The 18,328-nt window shown below is 38.8% G+C and overlaps 1 protein-coding gene across 3 annotated transcripts in view; it reads right to left on the bottom strand.

Moving 5' to 3' along the window:
- LOC128733462 (uncharacterized) overlaps positions 1-18,328 on the bottom strand; it is a 255,703-nt gene that overhangs the window by 107,238 nt on the left and 130,137 nt on the right. Inside the window, exon 3 of one of the 3 annotated variants that reach the window (XM_053827061.1) lies at positions 13,015-13,079. The gene's annotated coding sequence lies outside the window, so the exon portion shown is untranslated. Of the gene's footprint in view, positions 1-10,048; positions 10,179-11,117; positions 11,647-13,014; positions 13,080-18,328 lie in introns of those variants that run through there. The other 2 variants (XM_053827062.1, XM_053827063.1) reach the window with 2 other exon arrangements.

Genomic DNA, 18,328 nt, shown 5'->3' with positions numbered 1-18,328 from the left:
GTCTAACTACCAATACTCCCAAGAACTTGTTTAATATAATGAACGTAATTGTTTTTTCAATGCTACGGTGACGAAAATATGCATTAATAATGAACGGTAGCGCAGCTATTGGTGCTCTACCACAACTATTGGATCAACTACCCTAAATGAAATGCATAATGCTGCTATTGAAATTTGCACAGAAATTTTTATAAATCCGTTACAAACAAACCAGTATGTTGTTTTCATCATAGCTAGAGACAAAAGCTATCGAAAATGGTGATGCAACTTTGAAATCAGTTACTACCGAATGCATTCAATTATAAATGTAAATTAGAGTTCAACCATTCAATGAAGGTTTTAATTTATCGAATTACAAATTCATTGTGGTTTCATTCTAACCTCCGAATTTGAATATCATAATGTACAAAGTAGTCGAAATTCTCACGCGAAGCTTGTAATTTTGAATAATTTAAACCAATATAATCAAGCATAAACAATATTTAAAGGAATAGAAAAAAGGCACGTTATTGGGATAAAAAAGCACTTCGTGACAATCAAGACCGGAGTGCTCTCATTAGGTATACTCTGCAATTTTAGTTTCTATTCGGTTCCATTTTGTTAGTACACATTCAAACTAAATTAGTCAAAAAATAAAATTCTCCAATACCAATTACGTTCGAACCTATGCAGTTAATTTATCCAAAACGATACCGTTGTTGCTGGCTACCGACCGAAATGACCTTGTCCTGTGTCTGATTGGATTGAAGCGGACCAGCGGACCGATACGCTTCTCATCATTTTATTTGTTCGGCCTTCGACCCTGGTCACACTGCATTGCCGCCGCTGCGTCCGGAGGTGCGTTTGTCCGGGCGCACAGTGCGTGTGCCTCGCCTCGGACTGCCTCTTCCGCTTCTGTGGGCCGCCTCGAACAACCCGTTTCTCGTCGTTCGGGGTTCGGAGTTCGGTTGCACGGTGCGGTGCGGTGCATGTTGAAAATGCAAACGAGAATTTCGAGGATCCAAACATGCGGTATGTACAGGCCAAAAAAAGGTGAAAAAAAGAGTAAGCATAAAAAGTCGACATGCAACAACATACAGCAGCAGCAGCAGCATACAGCTCGACGATGTTCTTTTTTCTCGCTACAGTTAATTTAATGCATGCGATTTTTTCACGATGATGCTCTCTCTCTCTTGCTATGCCATATGTGTGCTGTTTCGTTGATGGGACTATCGATTTTTCAAGAAGAAAAGATTATTTTTTCCTAGTCGGTGTGCTAGCGAAAATATGAAAATGAGATGGTATCATGCTGTTGGGTGGGAATGTAAATGTAGAAAAAAAAATCTCTGCGGTTGGAAATGGATTAAATGCCGTCGCACAAATTAAAAAAGTTAAATGCTATAGAATATTAGATATGATCTAATGTTGTAGAAAAGTCCACCACCACAGTTTGCTGTATGTTTTCTTCAACGCTCATTTTTTTTACCCCGAATGAAAAAGATCGTTCTGATAAACCGAAATTTTGAAGGCATTATGATTAAAACATTATCCGCACGGCGTCACAGGCGCTGAGTCATTATTCACCTGGAGCGGAACCCTTCCTTCCACGTTCCATCCTCTCCTTTTTCGACCGAAAAAGAATCCCAAACATTCATCTGTCACCGGTTGGGCAGCGAGAGAAAAAAAAACACAGAGAACGGCTTGATAATTGATTAAGATCCCCATTCCAAACCAATTATGAAAGGTGCGTTTTGATCCCCCGGTCGGGTCCGCACGATGAGAATGCTAATTCTCAATCGATTATGATTATGATTCCGCTTTTCACAGCCCGGGTACACTCAGGCAGCAAAATCCTGACAGCGACAAAAAGCGAAAGAAAAAAAATCTTCCACAAAAATGTTTCTATACCATCCCTAATGAACCTCACAATGCGTTATTTTTCTACTCACTCTGCTCACTCGTCGCCTCGTCTTGGGCGCTCGTAGAGTAAATATTTGAAATACTTTTTTTTCTCTTCCCGGTTTACTTCCAAATACCACCCCAGCGGGAAAGAACAAATTTTCCCCTTTCCATTTGACTCGTTCTGTTCTGTATGGTTGCCCGAGGGTACAGCAAGTAAGACAGTCGCGCCGCCCGCCACTATGACGAAGCTGACGATGATGATGATGACGATCATTACTATCAACAACTCCTCGAGCGACGACCGCGAACGTTGTTCGCCTGCTGCCGAAAGAAAGGATCATTTCGCTGCGCTGTAGGAAGACCTGTAGGTTGTTGCGTCAGTGCAGTGCAGTCCGTTTTCCCCCTTTCGCTATTCGGTTACATTTGGGTAAGAACAGTGCAGCTATTTACTGCCATAAATACAGTAATAGTTCATATAACCTTCAAAACCACGTCATAATTTCTGATTTCCAACCGAAAAATGCGGGTCTTATCAGCGATTTTATATCAAATCATAACCATCGCATTAGCCCTTAGTTCCCTCGTTCTCTCCGTACTTTTGCGGTAAAATAACCCGAATTGAGGATCCCTAATGAAGTAATCCAGCAGAGAAAAAAGCAACATTGTTTTTCCTCTGGATTTCGATCCCTCGAAATTTGTGTGCCTTTTTTGTTTCGCTCATTAAATACCTTCGCCCACACGATGCTTTCCGACGATAAGAGCTCGTTTGATAGAGGAAAATATCCAAATCATCATCATCAACATCGTCACTCTGCCGCCCGGGCGCTGCTGCTTCTGCTGCACTCCCTCGGCCCGGCCGCTCCGTGGCCACCACAGCTGAATGGTGGATTAGTCGATTTACGACGCGCGGGGCCGGGGGTGGTTTTTGACTCTAGCGAAGAAATGATTTATTTCTTTTTTTCCTCCCATTGAATGTGTTTGGCAGCAGCAGCAGCAGCAGCAGCAGCTATAGGGCTGGCAAATAAATTTTCACATTTTCACAATGTTCTGCGGTAGGTACCTGAATAATGGTTTTCTTTGTTTTCGCCGATGTGTGTGATGTGGTTTGATGTTTACAACAGTTTGTGTACATGTTATTGCAAAATGCTACGCACTGATATGCATGCAAGAAAAATCAAAAAGCTGTTAGCTTGTAATTTACAGGATGATTTATGAGTACAGTTTCACTGAATGACGACCAAAGTATCGATTCAGTTCGGGCCGTCCTAAATCAAAACACAATGATTTTGAGTTGTACCCAAAAACCTGGAAGCAATTCTACCAGATTTACATATGTGAGTGAGTCAAAACTATCCCGAAACACTTTGAAACATTTGAAGTTTTTAACGATTTGCCAACCACCCATTACAGGAGCAATGTGCGCCGCCCACTTGTATACGGTCGGGGAGCAATATTGCAACCCAAACGAAGTCATAACAATTTATTATTTAGCACCACGTGTTAACGGTAGTACGTACGCAAGAAACAAAAAAAAACTTTTTTGCTTACTGCTTGAATTTTACATAAGAAACAAAAAACGCATATATCAATCGCGGCGACTCTCCGCGGAACGCTAAAACTGTATGTCTGGCCCGGTCGTTCCGGCTGCGTCAGTTCAAATCCATAATTCATACAAATATGAAGTCAAACCTGGCTGACAGGAGAGAGACAGCGGCTTCGGCGCCAAGCCGATGTGGATTTGTGCATTCAATTTTTTTCTCTCTGGCATGATGGTTTGTTAAATATTTACTATTATGACGATATTCTGTGTCTTTTTTTTGCTCCATCAACACGGAAAATGGAAAAACGAAACAAAAATAATAAACGGTCAAGCATTGAAAATACTCGTGAGAATGTGTACCACCAGGCCTTGCCGCGCGCCGGGTGCGGAATAAAACGCTTTTTGTGGGATTCCTTTTTTTTCCTCCGATTCCTGTCTAAACCGTTGGGATTTGAACGATTAATAAAACACACCGCGCGCCGAAACAAAAAGATAACGAATTCAAACTTTGATGAGCATGAATCGTTAACTATCGATAAGTGGGACGTTAGCCTCGAGCACTTCGGCAGGGCACTTCCTGTTGGCAGATAGCGTTCTTTTTCGTTATTTGAAGAGGGTAATTTTTATTTTTGTTAAATTTATTCATAGAATATATTAAACGCAACTTAAATTCGATACGTTCTATATGTTTTGGTAGAAACAAGTTTTCTGTAAATTATCTTCATTTAACTTGAAGTTAAGCTTCGCTTTGATCCTGATACTCAGTACAGTGTGGCAGAATTATTAGTGATGCAAACAGGTAGTCTAAAATCAAGACGGAATCGTCTTTTGGGTTTTTGGGTGGGTCCAGCTTATCGACCAATACACAAAAATGATGGTTTCTCAGCATTCCTGCAACCAACGCAGAACGGAAGAATCGCTTCAAATCAACCCACGCGCATCGATCTCATTCATCTTGTTCTGAAGCCGCCATCGATCTGAAGCCGCCACAGTATAAGGTGGCTGGGAGAAATAAAGCTAGGTATTAGACCACTTAATATGAGGGTGCGGTAGTAGTTTAGCTAGTAAAACATTCGGGTACCAACCGAAAGAGCGTAGGTGCAAGCCCCACCTGCCTTTCAATGGCTCAATATACTACCTATATTTTACCGAAATTTTCCACTTTATCCAATTTATCATTCTTCGCACCCGATACTTTCTCAAAATTGCGATTTTTGGGACCGTATTAACTCAAAGACGGTCACCCCAGGGTCTAAACAATGTTGCGAATCGAGCGAGAAGTCAACCATGGCTACTCACGTGAAAGAGTATGAGAAACATAGCATTCAACGCGTACGCCGCGCACGCAGGCGTAAAAGAAATAGCTGCCGGTGCTGTGTGCAGACATTCTGCTACCCACACACTCGCGCACGCACATCTTCACATCGTCTTCCTGCATAGCTTATTCTCGAGGCAAAAAACTCGTGGGGAATCAACTTCCCGTGAGGCTGGTGGCGCACTGGGATACAAATTTTGCAATACTTTTCTTCTTTATCTTCGCCCTCGATTCTACTCACGGGCTTGAGTAATCGGTATCAGCAGATCAGGCTGCAACGACGAACGACGACTGTACCTATTAGCTGAACAAACACTCGCAAAAACTCATAGCAGTGCATGAAGAAATAAGTGCGGGAGTTTTAATGGGATGCTTATGCCGATGTGTTCGTTAGAATAAGCGAACGCGTGTGTGAGAAAATTAGACCACACGAGTTTGGGCTTCGCAACACTGGGTCTAAATGAAAAATCACGTGTCAAATTGTTTTTAAAAAGGAAAAAGTACAGCGAGTTTAAAGAAAATCGGAACAATTTTTTTTCGGTAGCTACGTTTTTCTTATCAGAACGAAATTATAAAATAACAGAATAAACAAAAAAACACCTCGCGAATTGCTGTAAAGTAGATCTCGTTCACAGTTAATGTGAAGAAATTTAAATCGATTTTTTTGCTTTTCAAGAGTTAAGTTTAGTATACAAATTATATTACAGACTGAACCGCCACGACTTTTATAAACCAATGCATTGTGGCTAGTATTAGCCGCTATTGTAGTGGTCCGAATCTTATGTTCGAGGGTTTGAGAAAAAAAAATCTGTGGGTAAACCATTTAGACATTTCCAAAGACTTGATCCTTCCTTATCGACAGACCACGCAACCGTCTGTTTTTTTTTTTCATGTGTGGACTCATTACTGCGACCAGTATAGTTGATCTATTGTAATATCGCCCGGGTGTTTGCTGTGTGACCTGCACTGCATTTCTTTTTGCTATAATTGAGTGAGCGATATGCTTATTAAATTTTATGCGTGCTTGTGTGTATTGGGGATTACCCTTCCTTCAAAGCTTGATCTACTTTATCCACTTATTCCTCGCTGCCAGCACTATCCCATATTATAGCCGTCCCTGGCGAGGACTTCTTCGTTCCTCTGACCAGTACACTTAACTATAGGAGGGAGTTTTGCGCTGTCAAGGGGCTTCTGTAGGTAAATATATAGAATTCAGCATGAAGAAAGGGTAAATGAGGGGCCTGAGAATAAACCCATGCTAAAGTCACTTGACATCGAATGGCTTTATTTTACTAAGATTCGAACCCACGACCACTCGCTTGTCAAAGCAGACTCGGTTTCCTTCGGCTACGGAGCCCCCCTAACCGTCTGTTAGAGTACAAGACAATTATGGGGCTAGTGTAACGTTCGCACTGGCTCTATCTAGCAACACCGCCCAGCCGAGATTCGCACATACGACGACTGGCTGTGGGGTGTTGAATTAAAGCAGATTTATTGGCATGCACATAAGATAGAACACACCCCCACAAAAATAGTGACCTATTCAAGGGTTCATTCCGAGAAATTATTGAGTCGAACGTTCCACGCAACACGTCCATAACGCAGAGTGGCATGCTGCACCATCTTGTTGAAAAAAAAACCCGATTTAATCCACCTTAAATAACTGCTATACTTTGCTATACCAAGAGATTAATCATTTCAAGATAGAAATTGCGTTATTGGAATTTTTTGGATTATTGGATTATTGGTTATTGGATATTCAATATCTGATCGCAAAAAAACGAATTTATCTCGAAGCCATGTTAATGAACTATAAATGTTGAGTACACAAAATGAAGGTCATTTATTGAACTTCAAAGAAAAAATAGTGAGAAAATGATTCCGGTTTGGTTTCGATGAAATCTTAAGCTAACCTGAGCGGCCAAAATGGCCCACCATCTCTTCATGTCTGTTGCATTCCGGGTCACCTTTCATTTTTAGTCATGTTTATAATGAAAACCTGGGTTCCGTAGCTGCAAATACATTGCCAGATGAGTGGCTTTACAGAACTTTTGTCTGGGAAGCTACCCGTAAATCATCCCGGTACGATTCACCGTCCATGAGGATGCATCCTTCGTTCTTCCTCCTGGTTCCTCCTATATCATAATAAAAGTCGTAGCGGTAACTCCCCAACACGGGAAAAAAACCTGGCCACGTCGGATTTTCGAAATGCCGAGCATAAATTTGCGGTTCCATCAAGTAGCGTATGTTGCTGCTTCGTCGTAATTGCTCCCGTCCTATCCAACACAAATTTATAAAAATATCAGCATTTTTATGACACGCAATGCAAAACTAGTTATTCCCTAATATTTTAGTTTGTTGTCTATCATACGCGATCAATCAGAGTGAGCTGAGATCTATTTAAATGCTTTTAATCATCAAAGAAGTCCTACCAGCCAAATTTCCTACGTTTTTTCGTGCGACGAAGAAGAAAATGTGACTAATCGTTTCAATTTCCGTCATTCATGAAATGAAAATACCTCACGCAACGCATTGTCGTTATTCTACAGCCGGGAAAACTTGCCTGACCTGCAGAGATTTTGCAAAATAACATTTGTCATGCCGTCGTACACAAATACATGCGCGTTAGCCTCGTAAACATTATTGTCATTTTTAGTTCGGACGATAAAAAATTTTGATGGACGGATTTTAAAACGGTACGACGAATTTCAGAAATAAAGTCAGTTGCGTAATTTCAATAATATGCTTTAATAATCGCTTTTCAGTGATTTCAAAGCTCACGGATCGGAAGGTGTGTTTTAGTCAAATCAGCACAAGAACTTTTGGAGTATTCATTAAATCCATCTAACAAATGATGAAAATTAGAATGGCTTTAATTATTTATGCAAGATTTGAATTTCTTAACTTTTTTGGAAAGCTCATTTATGCAATGAAATAGAGGAAATAGAGTGGAAGTGAGATTTCCAATTTAGCATTCCCCGAGTTTATCTGTAACGAAAGTACTCTTTTTTGGCAATATGAAATCGTTCATCTACCAAAACCAAAGCATAACATATGCGTTCTAGAGGACACACAACCTCAGAGTTTCACGTGGGATGATCGGAAATCCCACCGGGGAGTAACCAATGGAGAGATTCAAGCTATTAAACGAAGTACCTCGCGTTTACGGATCTCTCATATGTTTACAAATAAAGTTATCGTTTTTGAAATTACGCAACTGACTTTATTTCTTAAATTCGTCACACCGTTTTAAAATCCGTCCATCAAAATTTTTCATCGTCCGAACTAAAAATCACAACAATGTTTACGAAGCTAACGTGCATGTGTTTGTGTAGGACGGCATGACGAATGTTATTCTGCAAAATTTCCATAGGTCAGGCAAGTTTTCCTGGCTGTAGTATCGTATTTTATGACATAGGCAATGAATATGTAAATTATCATTAATTTAGGTACTTAAAGTAGAAAAGCCGATTAAAACACTTTTCTCTAGCATTGCATCCTAAAATGGTAATTTTGGGGCCAACAAACTACCGGTTGAAAGCTCCATTAAAATAGTAAATAATAAATAAATAAATAAATAAATAAAATATTAATTCAATTCGAATATTTTTTACAATGGCTTGAAAATATGAACATTTTTAATCTGAACCCCGGTAATTGGAATGTGATGGTCACGTTGAAAAAAGATCAAACGTTACACACAATTTACAATTAAGCTAAATTGCCACAGACTGGCCAAATTAAAAAGTAAGTTTGGCAATATAACTCATATACAGCTTAAATCTCCCCAGCACTCAAAACAGATAATTTTCGTCATTGCCGAGCGAGGTACTAAAAAAGACAAATTGGATAGCGCTTCAGACTATCATCTCTTAACAGCTAAGATTAACTAAGTTGCGCAATGTTTTGAGTTCAATTTTCTATTTGTTTTTAGTATGTTTATGTTATGTGACATAACATAATGTTGCAATAATAGTTGCGGGTTATAAATAATCTGCAAAATTTTTTGGATGTTTCAACAGTCTTAATGGTGTTGTTCAAGGTAAACTTGTCATTTATAAAAGCAATTTAGTTCAAATGAAGCTAGATAAAATATGTTTACTTCTACTACAAACTAAGACACTCCACAAGCAAAGTCTTGGCGGTACATTTCGACGAAAATTCGCAGTCAACCGTTAGTGCACAGGATAATTGCAGGACTAGCAGGGCATCCCATTTATTCTAACAGTCTTTTGCTGTCGAGATTCGAACATGCGACAACTGGCTTGTGAGACCAGGGTCGTACCTCGAAGCCAACTAGCAACACAATAAACACAGTCTCTAATGCTCTTTAAAACTTTTTTGTTAACTATATTGTTGTGCCCTTTGTAAGAATTAGTGGTCATTTTTCAATGCATTGATTGATATATAGAATATAATAAAAATTTATCAAGTCACTATTGAAATAGGCATAAATGTCAGACATTGTTCAAAATGAACAAATCAGTCAATCACGTGTAAGCGTGTTTTTAGTTCTCAGACCCGGTGCGACAATCTTATACATCTGCAATTTCGTTTGCTTCGATTCTCGAAAAAAGTTACAAAATGCTTCCGGTTCAACAGGTCAGGAATAGTGTATTTCGATAAAACCTGAACCAAGTTGATGACCTGAACAGCAAGTTTAGTTTATAGGTCTAGTTCTGTTAAATAAAATGGCACACTTACTTCATTATTCTATAACTTGCTGAGGTATCAACGCAACGGTGGCATATTGATTTGTTCAATTAAATCGAAAAATACCTGTCCAAGGGCAAATAAAGTAATTCTATTTTGATAATAGAATGATATTTATTCCCTACTACGCACGCAATACATTATTTATATATTGTTTGGAAAATGAGGTTTCCCGACTAAACTTAAGCATGAGTCAATAACCGTTAACATCATCATAAGTTGAGTGCTGTGTGTATCAGGACGGGTTCCCTTTACAAAACATGTTGATTGTCCCAAAGTTCCTGTAGAGAGAATAATCCTTGAGTCGTTATTTCAGCAAATACTTCAACCCCAACCACATTATGAGCCGCAATGATTAAATTATGACGTTCAAAATCTCATCACGACGACAATCTTCGGCTATCCTAGATCGCATCGAATCTTCCCTTCTCCAACCGGGACATCCACACCAACCAAGCACAAATAAATTGCCTTTTATTGCATGCATGTCCGATGTCCATCGTCAGCAGATTCGATTCAAATAGTTTTGATAAAAATCTCCTACGTCCATCCGTCGTGTGTCCGGCGAGGAGTTCGCCCTCATCACAGAGCATACTCACTGCGTAAATCCCTCCAGATTGCGACTATATGAACCTATGTGTGGTAGCTTCTGCGGGGAACCCTCATCGATTCGAGTTTGATGGATCATTGAACGCACGACTGTTGTCGCTAATAATTCCCCTCTTCCACCACTGAAGCAAATCTAGAATGTCGATTATCTTCTTTCAAAGCGGCATTTTTACTACGCAACCAGGAAGCAAGCAACTAGCAGTTCGGTAATCCGATTTTGATAGTTTTCCCAGCGCACTCGAGCGCATACACATTCACTAGAGGCATCGAGAAGGAAACAAAAAAACATAATTATCCACCGTTCAGTGCTTGCAGCATCCCTGCGTTTTTCGTTCTTTTGGTCCAAACAAACCGTGTCCACATATGGCAACACTGACCTCCGCGGTATTCACTTTATGCGCTGTGTTGCATCTCACTCAAAAACATCTCCGCAGCAGCCCCTTGCATGCTGCGTCTAATGGTATCGACCGAACGAGCCGAACCGAACGGGGAAATAAACCTAAACTCCTGACGCTACCCCGGTGTGCTACCGCAGTTCGTCCTCCCACAATCCGCGTCACCACACCAATAACATCTTTCGGTCACCAACACACACCGTTTCGTTTTTCGGTATTCTTTCCAAGAAATTTTCGTTTCATCTCTTCTCGTACTCTCATCCGCCGTCGGTATTATTGGTTTTTTCTTCTTGATTTTGTATGTTTTCACGTTTCGCTTTGGAACCTTCTTTTCACGTTCGTTCGATGCCGTTGCTGTTGTTGATTTTGTTGTTATTGGGTTTAGTACTTTTGAGCTGAATGCACAGTCCACAAACTTTTTTCAGCAGGGAACGTTGCTCGCTCTACGGTTCAGACGACTACGTTTACCTTGCCAAACGACCGAAGCAAACGCGAAGAGGCGCACAAGTGAAAGGTAAAAATGCTCTTCTGTTTAATGGGACAAGGAGGCAAGCAAAAAAATAAAAACCAACAATTTTCCACGAAATTCCACTCAAATTAAAATTTACTGCTATTGAATTGAAAATCAGGGAGACAATCAAAAATATCTGAATTCAACACACACTTCTCTTTTGCTACTGGTAGATTCCCAATTCTGCTGATTCTGCTTTCTGTCTGCGTACACCGCGGCCGTCGTTCCAATGAGATTTCGCACAAAATCCGGTCTAGTCGATGTTACACAGGGAAAATTTCACAGAAATTTCATTCCGTTCTTTGAGCCCAATAGCGAACCGCGCGAGACATGACCGATTCGACAAAAACGACACGACGTCTCGGGGCTAGAATTGAACAGACTCTCTCTTCTCGGTACACTACACTTCTGCTGCTGCTGCTTCGACGATAGGCGAGGGGAGGCAGCGCGCACGCGAACGAAACGAGGATGGATAGAAAGAAAAAAAGTCCTACACCATCTTCAACTTCAGTACTTTTCGAACTTCTCCCCGTGGAAAAATGGGGTCACAGTTTAATCAACGAGCCGATTTTTGCACTGCTGTAACACGATCGAATCGCAATTATCACTACCGCAGCTCGACGGACCACTGTACCACCGGAAATGACCACTTTGAGGACACAATTTTATTGATTTTCCGAGCTACCAAAGTCCTAACGAGCGAGTATCAATCGGAATAAACAAAATGGCCATCTTGACGACGTTCCCGAACAGTACTAAACGCCACTCTCTTGCTGCTGCCGCGATGGACTGTTCTGCTTCCGAAACTGTTATACAAAACCATTCGAAAACAACGAACCGACCAGACGAGAGAATGGTAGGAGAAAGAGATTTACGCTTGCCGATGAGAGGCTCGCAGCGCACGAAACGTCGGTCTGTATGAAGGGTTCGAGGTGAATTAAAAGTTTTCTGTAATCGATTATGGAAAAATTGAAAACGGTCTGTTTGCTTTTGCTTCATTCATTCGAGACGACAGATTAGTTCTGGTTGACTTGACTCATTCGTGACCTCTTGACATGTCACATAATTTTTAGTACAAATTGCACAAGTCCTTTCTCGAGTCCCTTTGAACTCTCCTCTCTACACACGGGTGTTTGCGGATCCACAGGAGAGACTTGTCAGCGGACATCGAAGCCATCTTGTTTCGATACTCTTCGAAACTGTTCGAATGGGAAGTCTTTCCCATTCATGTCTAAACATTCAAACTCATTCGAGTTTACTTTAGCATATAGCAGCGAGCGGTAGCACAGTAGCCCATGTTCGGCGGTGTGCGTGAAGTCCTGTTTATAAACACAAGTCCACTTACACAGTGGCAGCAGGAAGAACAGTATGAATAGGGCTTACCTCGGCCGATTTTGGATCTAGCAAACAACGTCAGATTGCACGACGCGTGCGAATACACGCGTTTCAGCTTGTAGCCTACGGTGCCAAGGTGCGTTCGTGTGAGTGGCAACACGTTTGGCCCATTCAACAACAACACAAACATTCCTTGTTTCTCCGTTCCGTTTGTACGTCGTTTGATCCGATCGAGTCGGAATTCGGTGTATGTCGCTAACGGAGAGAAAAAGAGCGAAGACGGAGTTTAATTTTTCGTTTGCTGTTGCTGCCACTATAGGTTCCGCCAGCCACTACTCGCTTGTCCGTTCATCCGTCTATCTGCTGGCCGCGACCAGGCCAAAAAGCATAAAGAAACAGGCCAGCCAGCCAGCCAAGTCGAGCCGAGCCAAACCGAACCGAGAGCGCTGCTGTTGCTGAACTTCGATTGAACCTTAATGCTAATGGTTTGCGGGGCAAAGTGCTGCCGCTGGTTCGGATACCATGGCATGAACCGACCGCGGTCTTCGCGGGCTGCCAGGGAGCACATTGGAAATGTGGAAAGCAAAGCAAAATAAAAAAAAAACGAGAAAATGGAAAGGTACACGAAATGAGAAGCTCGACGGGAGGATAGCAAGCGATAAAAAGAAAGAGATAACATGAAATGAGCAAATTGAAAATTACGAAAAAAACTTACCGTACACAGAGCACAGGCACAGCGCAGTGATCGTCTTAAGAGGGTGGAGGCATTAGATGGATTAGCTGGAAGTTGGAAAATTACACAATTATTGTTTGCGTTGAAACGTTGCTACTTAGGAAGTTATTCGGTGTGTCTGCGGACTGCTTCCTAACGTGTTTCTGTTTTGTGCATTTAGGGAAAAGCTGAAAGCCGACCGAGCTCAGGTGTAGGTACTGGCGTTCTCCAGCGGTGCAGATAATGTATTAAAACATATTGAGGCTCGAAACCGGTTTCGAAATAGTTTCTAGATAACAGCTAATGTTTTAAAGTATGATTATTTATAAAATATACCGACGTAATGTTGCGTGGTGTCCTGGCGCGGAACTGTTTGGAAGCCTTAGCTTCACCAGGTAGAGGTAAAGGTCAGAACTCGGTTTCCGAAAATCATTTTGAGGGAAAAAACTCCTTATCCACAGCATGATCATTTGCATTTTGAAAATATCAAGTGCAGATATCACAAGAATACATTAAAGCGCAAGCATCAACCGTTGATGCGAACGAGAAAGATGGCATTTTAAAATCTTGAGTATTTCTCGAAAAACCCAGCAAAACAGTTTTTCGAACACATCGCTATGGTTTAGTATTTAAAATGACCTAATCAAAATGCATTCTCATGTAAAATTTTGACGCTTTTATATAATACGCGCTTATGAAGCAGTAACGAGATGTGAATGGATCGCTTAACTTCTTCGAATTATTGACTTTGCCAAATAGTCCCAAAAGACATTAAAAAACGATAAATACAAAAGCGAAACATAAGTTTGCGAACACATTTTAATGTATGAGAAAGTTTGGAATGGAAGGCAAAAACAATATTTTTATAACATGAAGTTAGTTCATCTCAATACGTTTTAAATAGTCTATTATGTATATTATTTTGCTTTTATTCTCTCATAGTTTATGTTTAGATAAGATCTGCGCTCATTTTCTGTCCCTTTCTGTTCCTTCTCTTTTATTTTTAATTTAACCTGATCTTGTGCGTTGCATTTTCAGCACGTTATCAAAAATCTTGAAGCAACTATCTGCCCGTATCAAACTGTACTGGAGGAAGTGACTGGTACAAGAGTTTACGTTAATCTCTCATATGATCCGACTGAGCATAAAACTATGGAAAAGCGACAATAAACCCATAACTGGAAAATAAACAAGATAGAAAAACGCACGTATATGTAGTAAACGAACGTTCGAATAACCGACGAATTCAAACGCTCAGAAAAATTAAGAAAAAAAGAACTAACTTTAAGGCGCGCACAAAAGCTAATGTTCGCTTAACTTTTTTGAACTGTTAACTTTTCCGAGAGTCCAATTTAAATTCCATTCCAAATTCAATCCAAATCCAATTGAATATAGTATTCAATCCAGATCCAGTCCAAATCTAATCCAAACTCAATCCAAATCCTATCCCTATTCAGTAACAATCTAATAAATGTTCAATTCATATCCAATCCATGTCTAATCTTAATCCACTGCATATTCAGTTACAATGCATTCCAATTTCAATCCGTATCCAATCCAAATCTTATTCATATCCAAGCACAATCTAATCTAAATTTAGTTAATATCCAATCGAAATTTAATCTAAATCCACTACAAATAAAATCCTGACTTGCTATCCAACTTCAGTCCAATTTCAATCCAAATCCAATCTAAATCTTAATCTAACCGAAAGTCTATCTAAATCCGATCTAAATCCAACTAAATTTCTATCCGAATTCAGTATAAATCCGGTCCAAATCAGACTGAAATTCAATTCAAGTAAAGTTGGAATCCAATACACTCTGAATCCAATTTAAATCTAACCAAAGTATAATCGAAATCTTATCCAAATCCAACTGAAATCTAATCCAATCCAAATTCAATTCAAGGTTGGTGAAAATCTAATTTAATTCCAATCCAACTCTAGTCTAAATCTACACCAAATCAAATCTGAATTCCAGATTCAGATCGAATCCGAATCCAGCCGAAATCTAATTGAAATACAACCAAAATCGATAACAAATCTAATCTAAATTTAATCCAAAACATATCCGAATCGTATCCAGATCCAATCCGAATTCAATCGAATTTCATTTCAAATTCAATCCAAATCGAAGCTGAATGCAATCCCAATCGAATCCAATTCAATTCAAATAAAATCTAAATTAGACCAAAAACCAATCTTAATTCAGGTCAAATCCAATTGAAATCTAATCTAAATCCATTTCAAATCCTATCTATATCTAAATCTAATCCAACCCAAAACCAATCCTAATCAAATCTGAATCAAATCAAAATTTAATTAAAAGACAATCAAAATCCATTTCGAATCCTATCTAAGTTCAATCAAAAATTTACTCGAATACAATCGAAATTCATTTCAAAACCAATCACAATCGAATCCAAATTTTAAGTAGACCGAAAGCCAATTTAGTTCAAATCAAATTGAAATCCAATCCAAATTCATTTCGAATCTCATCTAAATTATCAAATTCAAATTGTCAAAAATAAAATCCCGTTAAATCGAATCCAAATCTAAGTCCGAATCCAACCAACATACACTCAAGTCACTTTTTATTCGAAGAATACGTTCCGCGTAAATCAAAACCGCGAAAACTCCGAAATTTGCAAAAAAGAAACCTCGTAAATTCCAAAATTTGCGCAAAACCCCATAAGGCCGTTACAAATATTTTATAAAGTTTATGTCCTTCCGGTGTTCGGCCACTGAAGGGGGGGGGGGGGGGGGGGGGGCGAAAAAGAAACCCTGTGAAGTGAATTTTTTGATCGAGCCAAAAAACTTGGGTTTAAGCATTTTTATTTAAAGTTTAAACGTGAAAACCGAATCTATTCTTGCTTATAATATATACGTTATTATTTTCTATGCAAAAATCTATGAAAAAAAGACAAAAACGAAGGAAATTTTTTTTGGACGATTTTCGGAAATTCCATTATTCGAATTTCCATTTTTGTTTCATGTTAGAAGCCTCAACTTGTACACTCATTTTTCGAGTTTTTCAGACTGTAGAGCCCACAGACAATTGATTTTATAAAAAAAATTGACTCATATCCTATAAATTATTTTTCTGCCCCCCGATTTTTCAAGCCAATTTCCAAGGGGGGTGACAAAAACTTTGAAAATGATTTTCAATAGCCTAAATTCCAAACGTAAAAAAGTAAAAAAAGCGTAAAAAACAAAAACGCGCAAATTCCGAAAATCGCGTAAATATAGTCTAAATAATACTAAAATACAGTTCAATCCAGTTCTAATCCATATTCAATCCAAATCTTATCCGCACACTATCCAAAACCAATTCAAATCAATTTCAAATCCATTCCAAATTGAACTGAAATTTAATTATAGGCCAATTCCAACCTTCACCCAATCTTAATTCAGTCCTAATCCCGTCTAAATCCAATTTCCTCCAATTCGAATCCAGCCTGAATCCGATCAAAGTCCAATTAAAACTCAATCCAACCCTAATCCAATGCAATAAAAATTCAATCCAAATCCCTCCAAAATCCAACCAAAATCTAATCGAAATCACTTTCAATTCCAATTGAAATCCAATCCAATCCAAGTCAAATCCAAATCCAATTGAAATCCAATGCAGAATCAATCCAATTCCAATGGAATTTCATTTCAAATCCAATCCAAATTCAATCTAAATGAAATCCGAATCGAATCCATATGAAATAAAATTCACATCAAATCCAAATCCGACTGAAAGCCAATCGAAATCCAATCAAAATCTAATTCTAAATCCTATCATAATCCAAACGAATTTCATTTCAAATTCAACCCAACTCGAATCTAAGTCCAATTCAAATCAAATCTAAATCCTTTCTGAAAGCCAACCTAAATTCTGTCAAATTTTAATTGAAATCTATTTCAAATCCTATTTAAATCTAATCCAAAATCTATGGGTCAATCCCGGCGTAGTGGTTAGCATTCACGCCTCTCACGCTGAGTAGCCGGGTTCAAATCCCAACCCTGCAGAAGTCTCGAATGACCTAAGCAGTGTTAAAGTGATTATAATCAAACAATAAAAAAAAAATAATCCAAAATCTATTAGAATTCAGTCCAAATTCAACCAAATTTTATCCAAATACAGTAGGATTTCGAAGTTGGCAACAAATGCGTGTCGCCTATGTTGCCAAAATCGAAACCATGCTAAAATCGAGACCCTTTTTCGATATGAAAAAATTGAATGTAATTGCATTAGATTGACTAAATATTATTAATCAAAGATTGCAACCATTTTATGTTTAAAAAGTCCGCCAAGAGCTATCTGTCCGGTGTGAATAAATTTTCGCCAGTATGTGATAAGACGTAGTCCTACGGCAATAAAAACATTGTTCGAAACATTCCATAACTGCAAACTTTTTTCCATGAACACACTGTGGGTATCATTTTTTCGCCATTTAAAGCATGTATTCGGAAACAGACTGATATTTAAGCATATTTTTTGAAGTAAAATATTTTGTGTTGCCAAAAACGGATACTTTTGTTGCTAACCATGCCAAAATCGAACCATACCAAATTCGAAATCCCACTGTAATACTGAAAGCCAGTTCAATCTAGTTCTAATCCGTATTCAATCTAAATTCAATTTAAATCCAATCCAAATGCGACCCATATCCAATCTAATCCGATCAAAATCTAATTACACTACAATCCTGTTCAATCCAAGTTTAATCCAAATTCAATCCATATCTAATCTAAATTCAATCCATATCTAATCTAAATTCAATCCAAATCTTACCCAAATTAAACTGATATCCAGTTCTAATCCATATTCAATACAAACCTTATCCGAATACTATCCAAAACTAATTCAAATTTATTCCAAATTGAACTGAAATTTAATAATTGAAAATAATTATTTAATTATTAATTCCAACCTTCATCCAACCTCAATTCAGTCCTAATCCAGTCTAAATTCAAATCCAGCCTGAATCCTGTCAAAGTCCAGTTAAAACTCAATCCATCGCTAATCCAATGCAATAAAAATTCAATCGAAATCCAACCAAAATCTAATCGAAATCTTTTCCAATTCCAATTGAAATCCAATCCAATCGAAGTCTAATCCGAATTCAATCCAAATTTAATCGGAATCCAATTCGCATCCATTCCGAATTTAACTGAAACTCAGTTTACATCCAAATACAGTATAAATCCAATCAAAATCGAATGCGCATTCATTGAAATTCAACTAAAATCCACGTCCAATCCTAACGCAATCTGAATCCAATCCAATCAAAATTCACTCTGAATTCAACCTAAATCAGATCAGAT

Source organism: Sabethes cyaneus, chromosome 2 (assembly GCF_943734655.1).
Source record: "Sabethes cyaneus chromosome 2, idSabCyanKW18_F2, whole genome shotgun sequence".
Classification (NCBI taxonomy): Eukaryota; Metazoa; Arthropoda; class Insecta; order Diptera; family Culicidae; genus Sabethes; species Sabethes cyaneus.
This window is presented reverse-complemented; position numbering and strand designations above follow the sequence as displayed.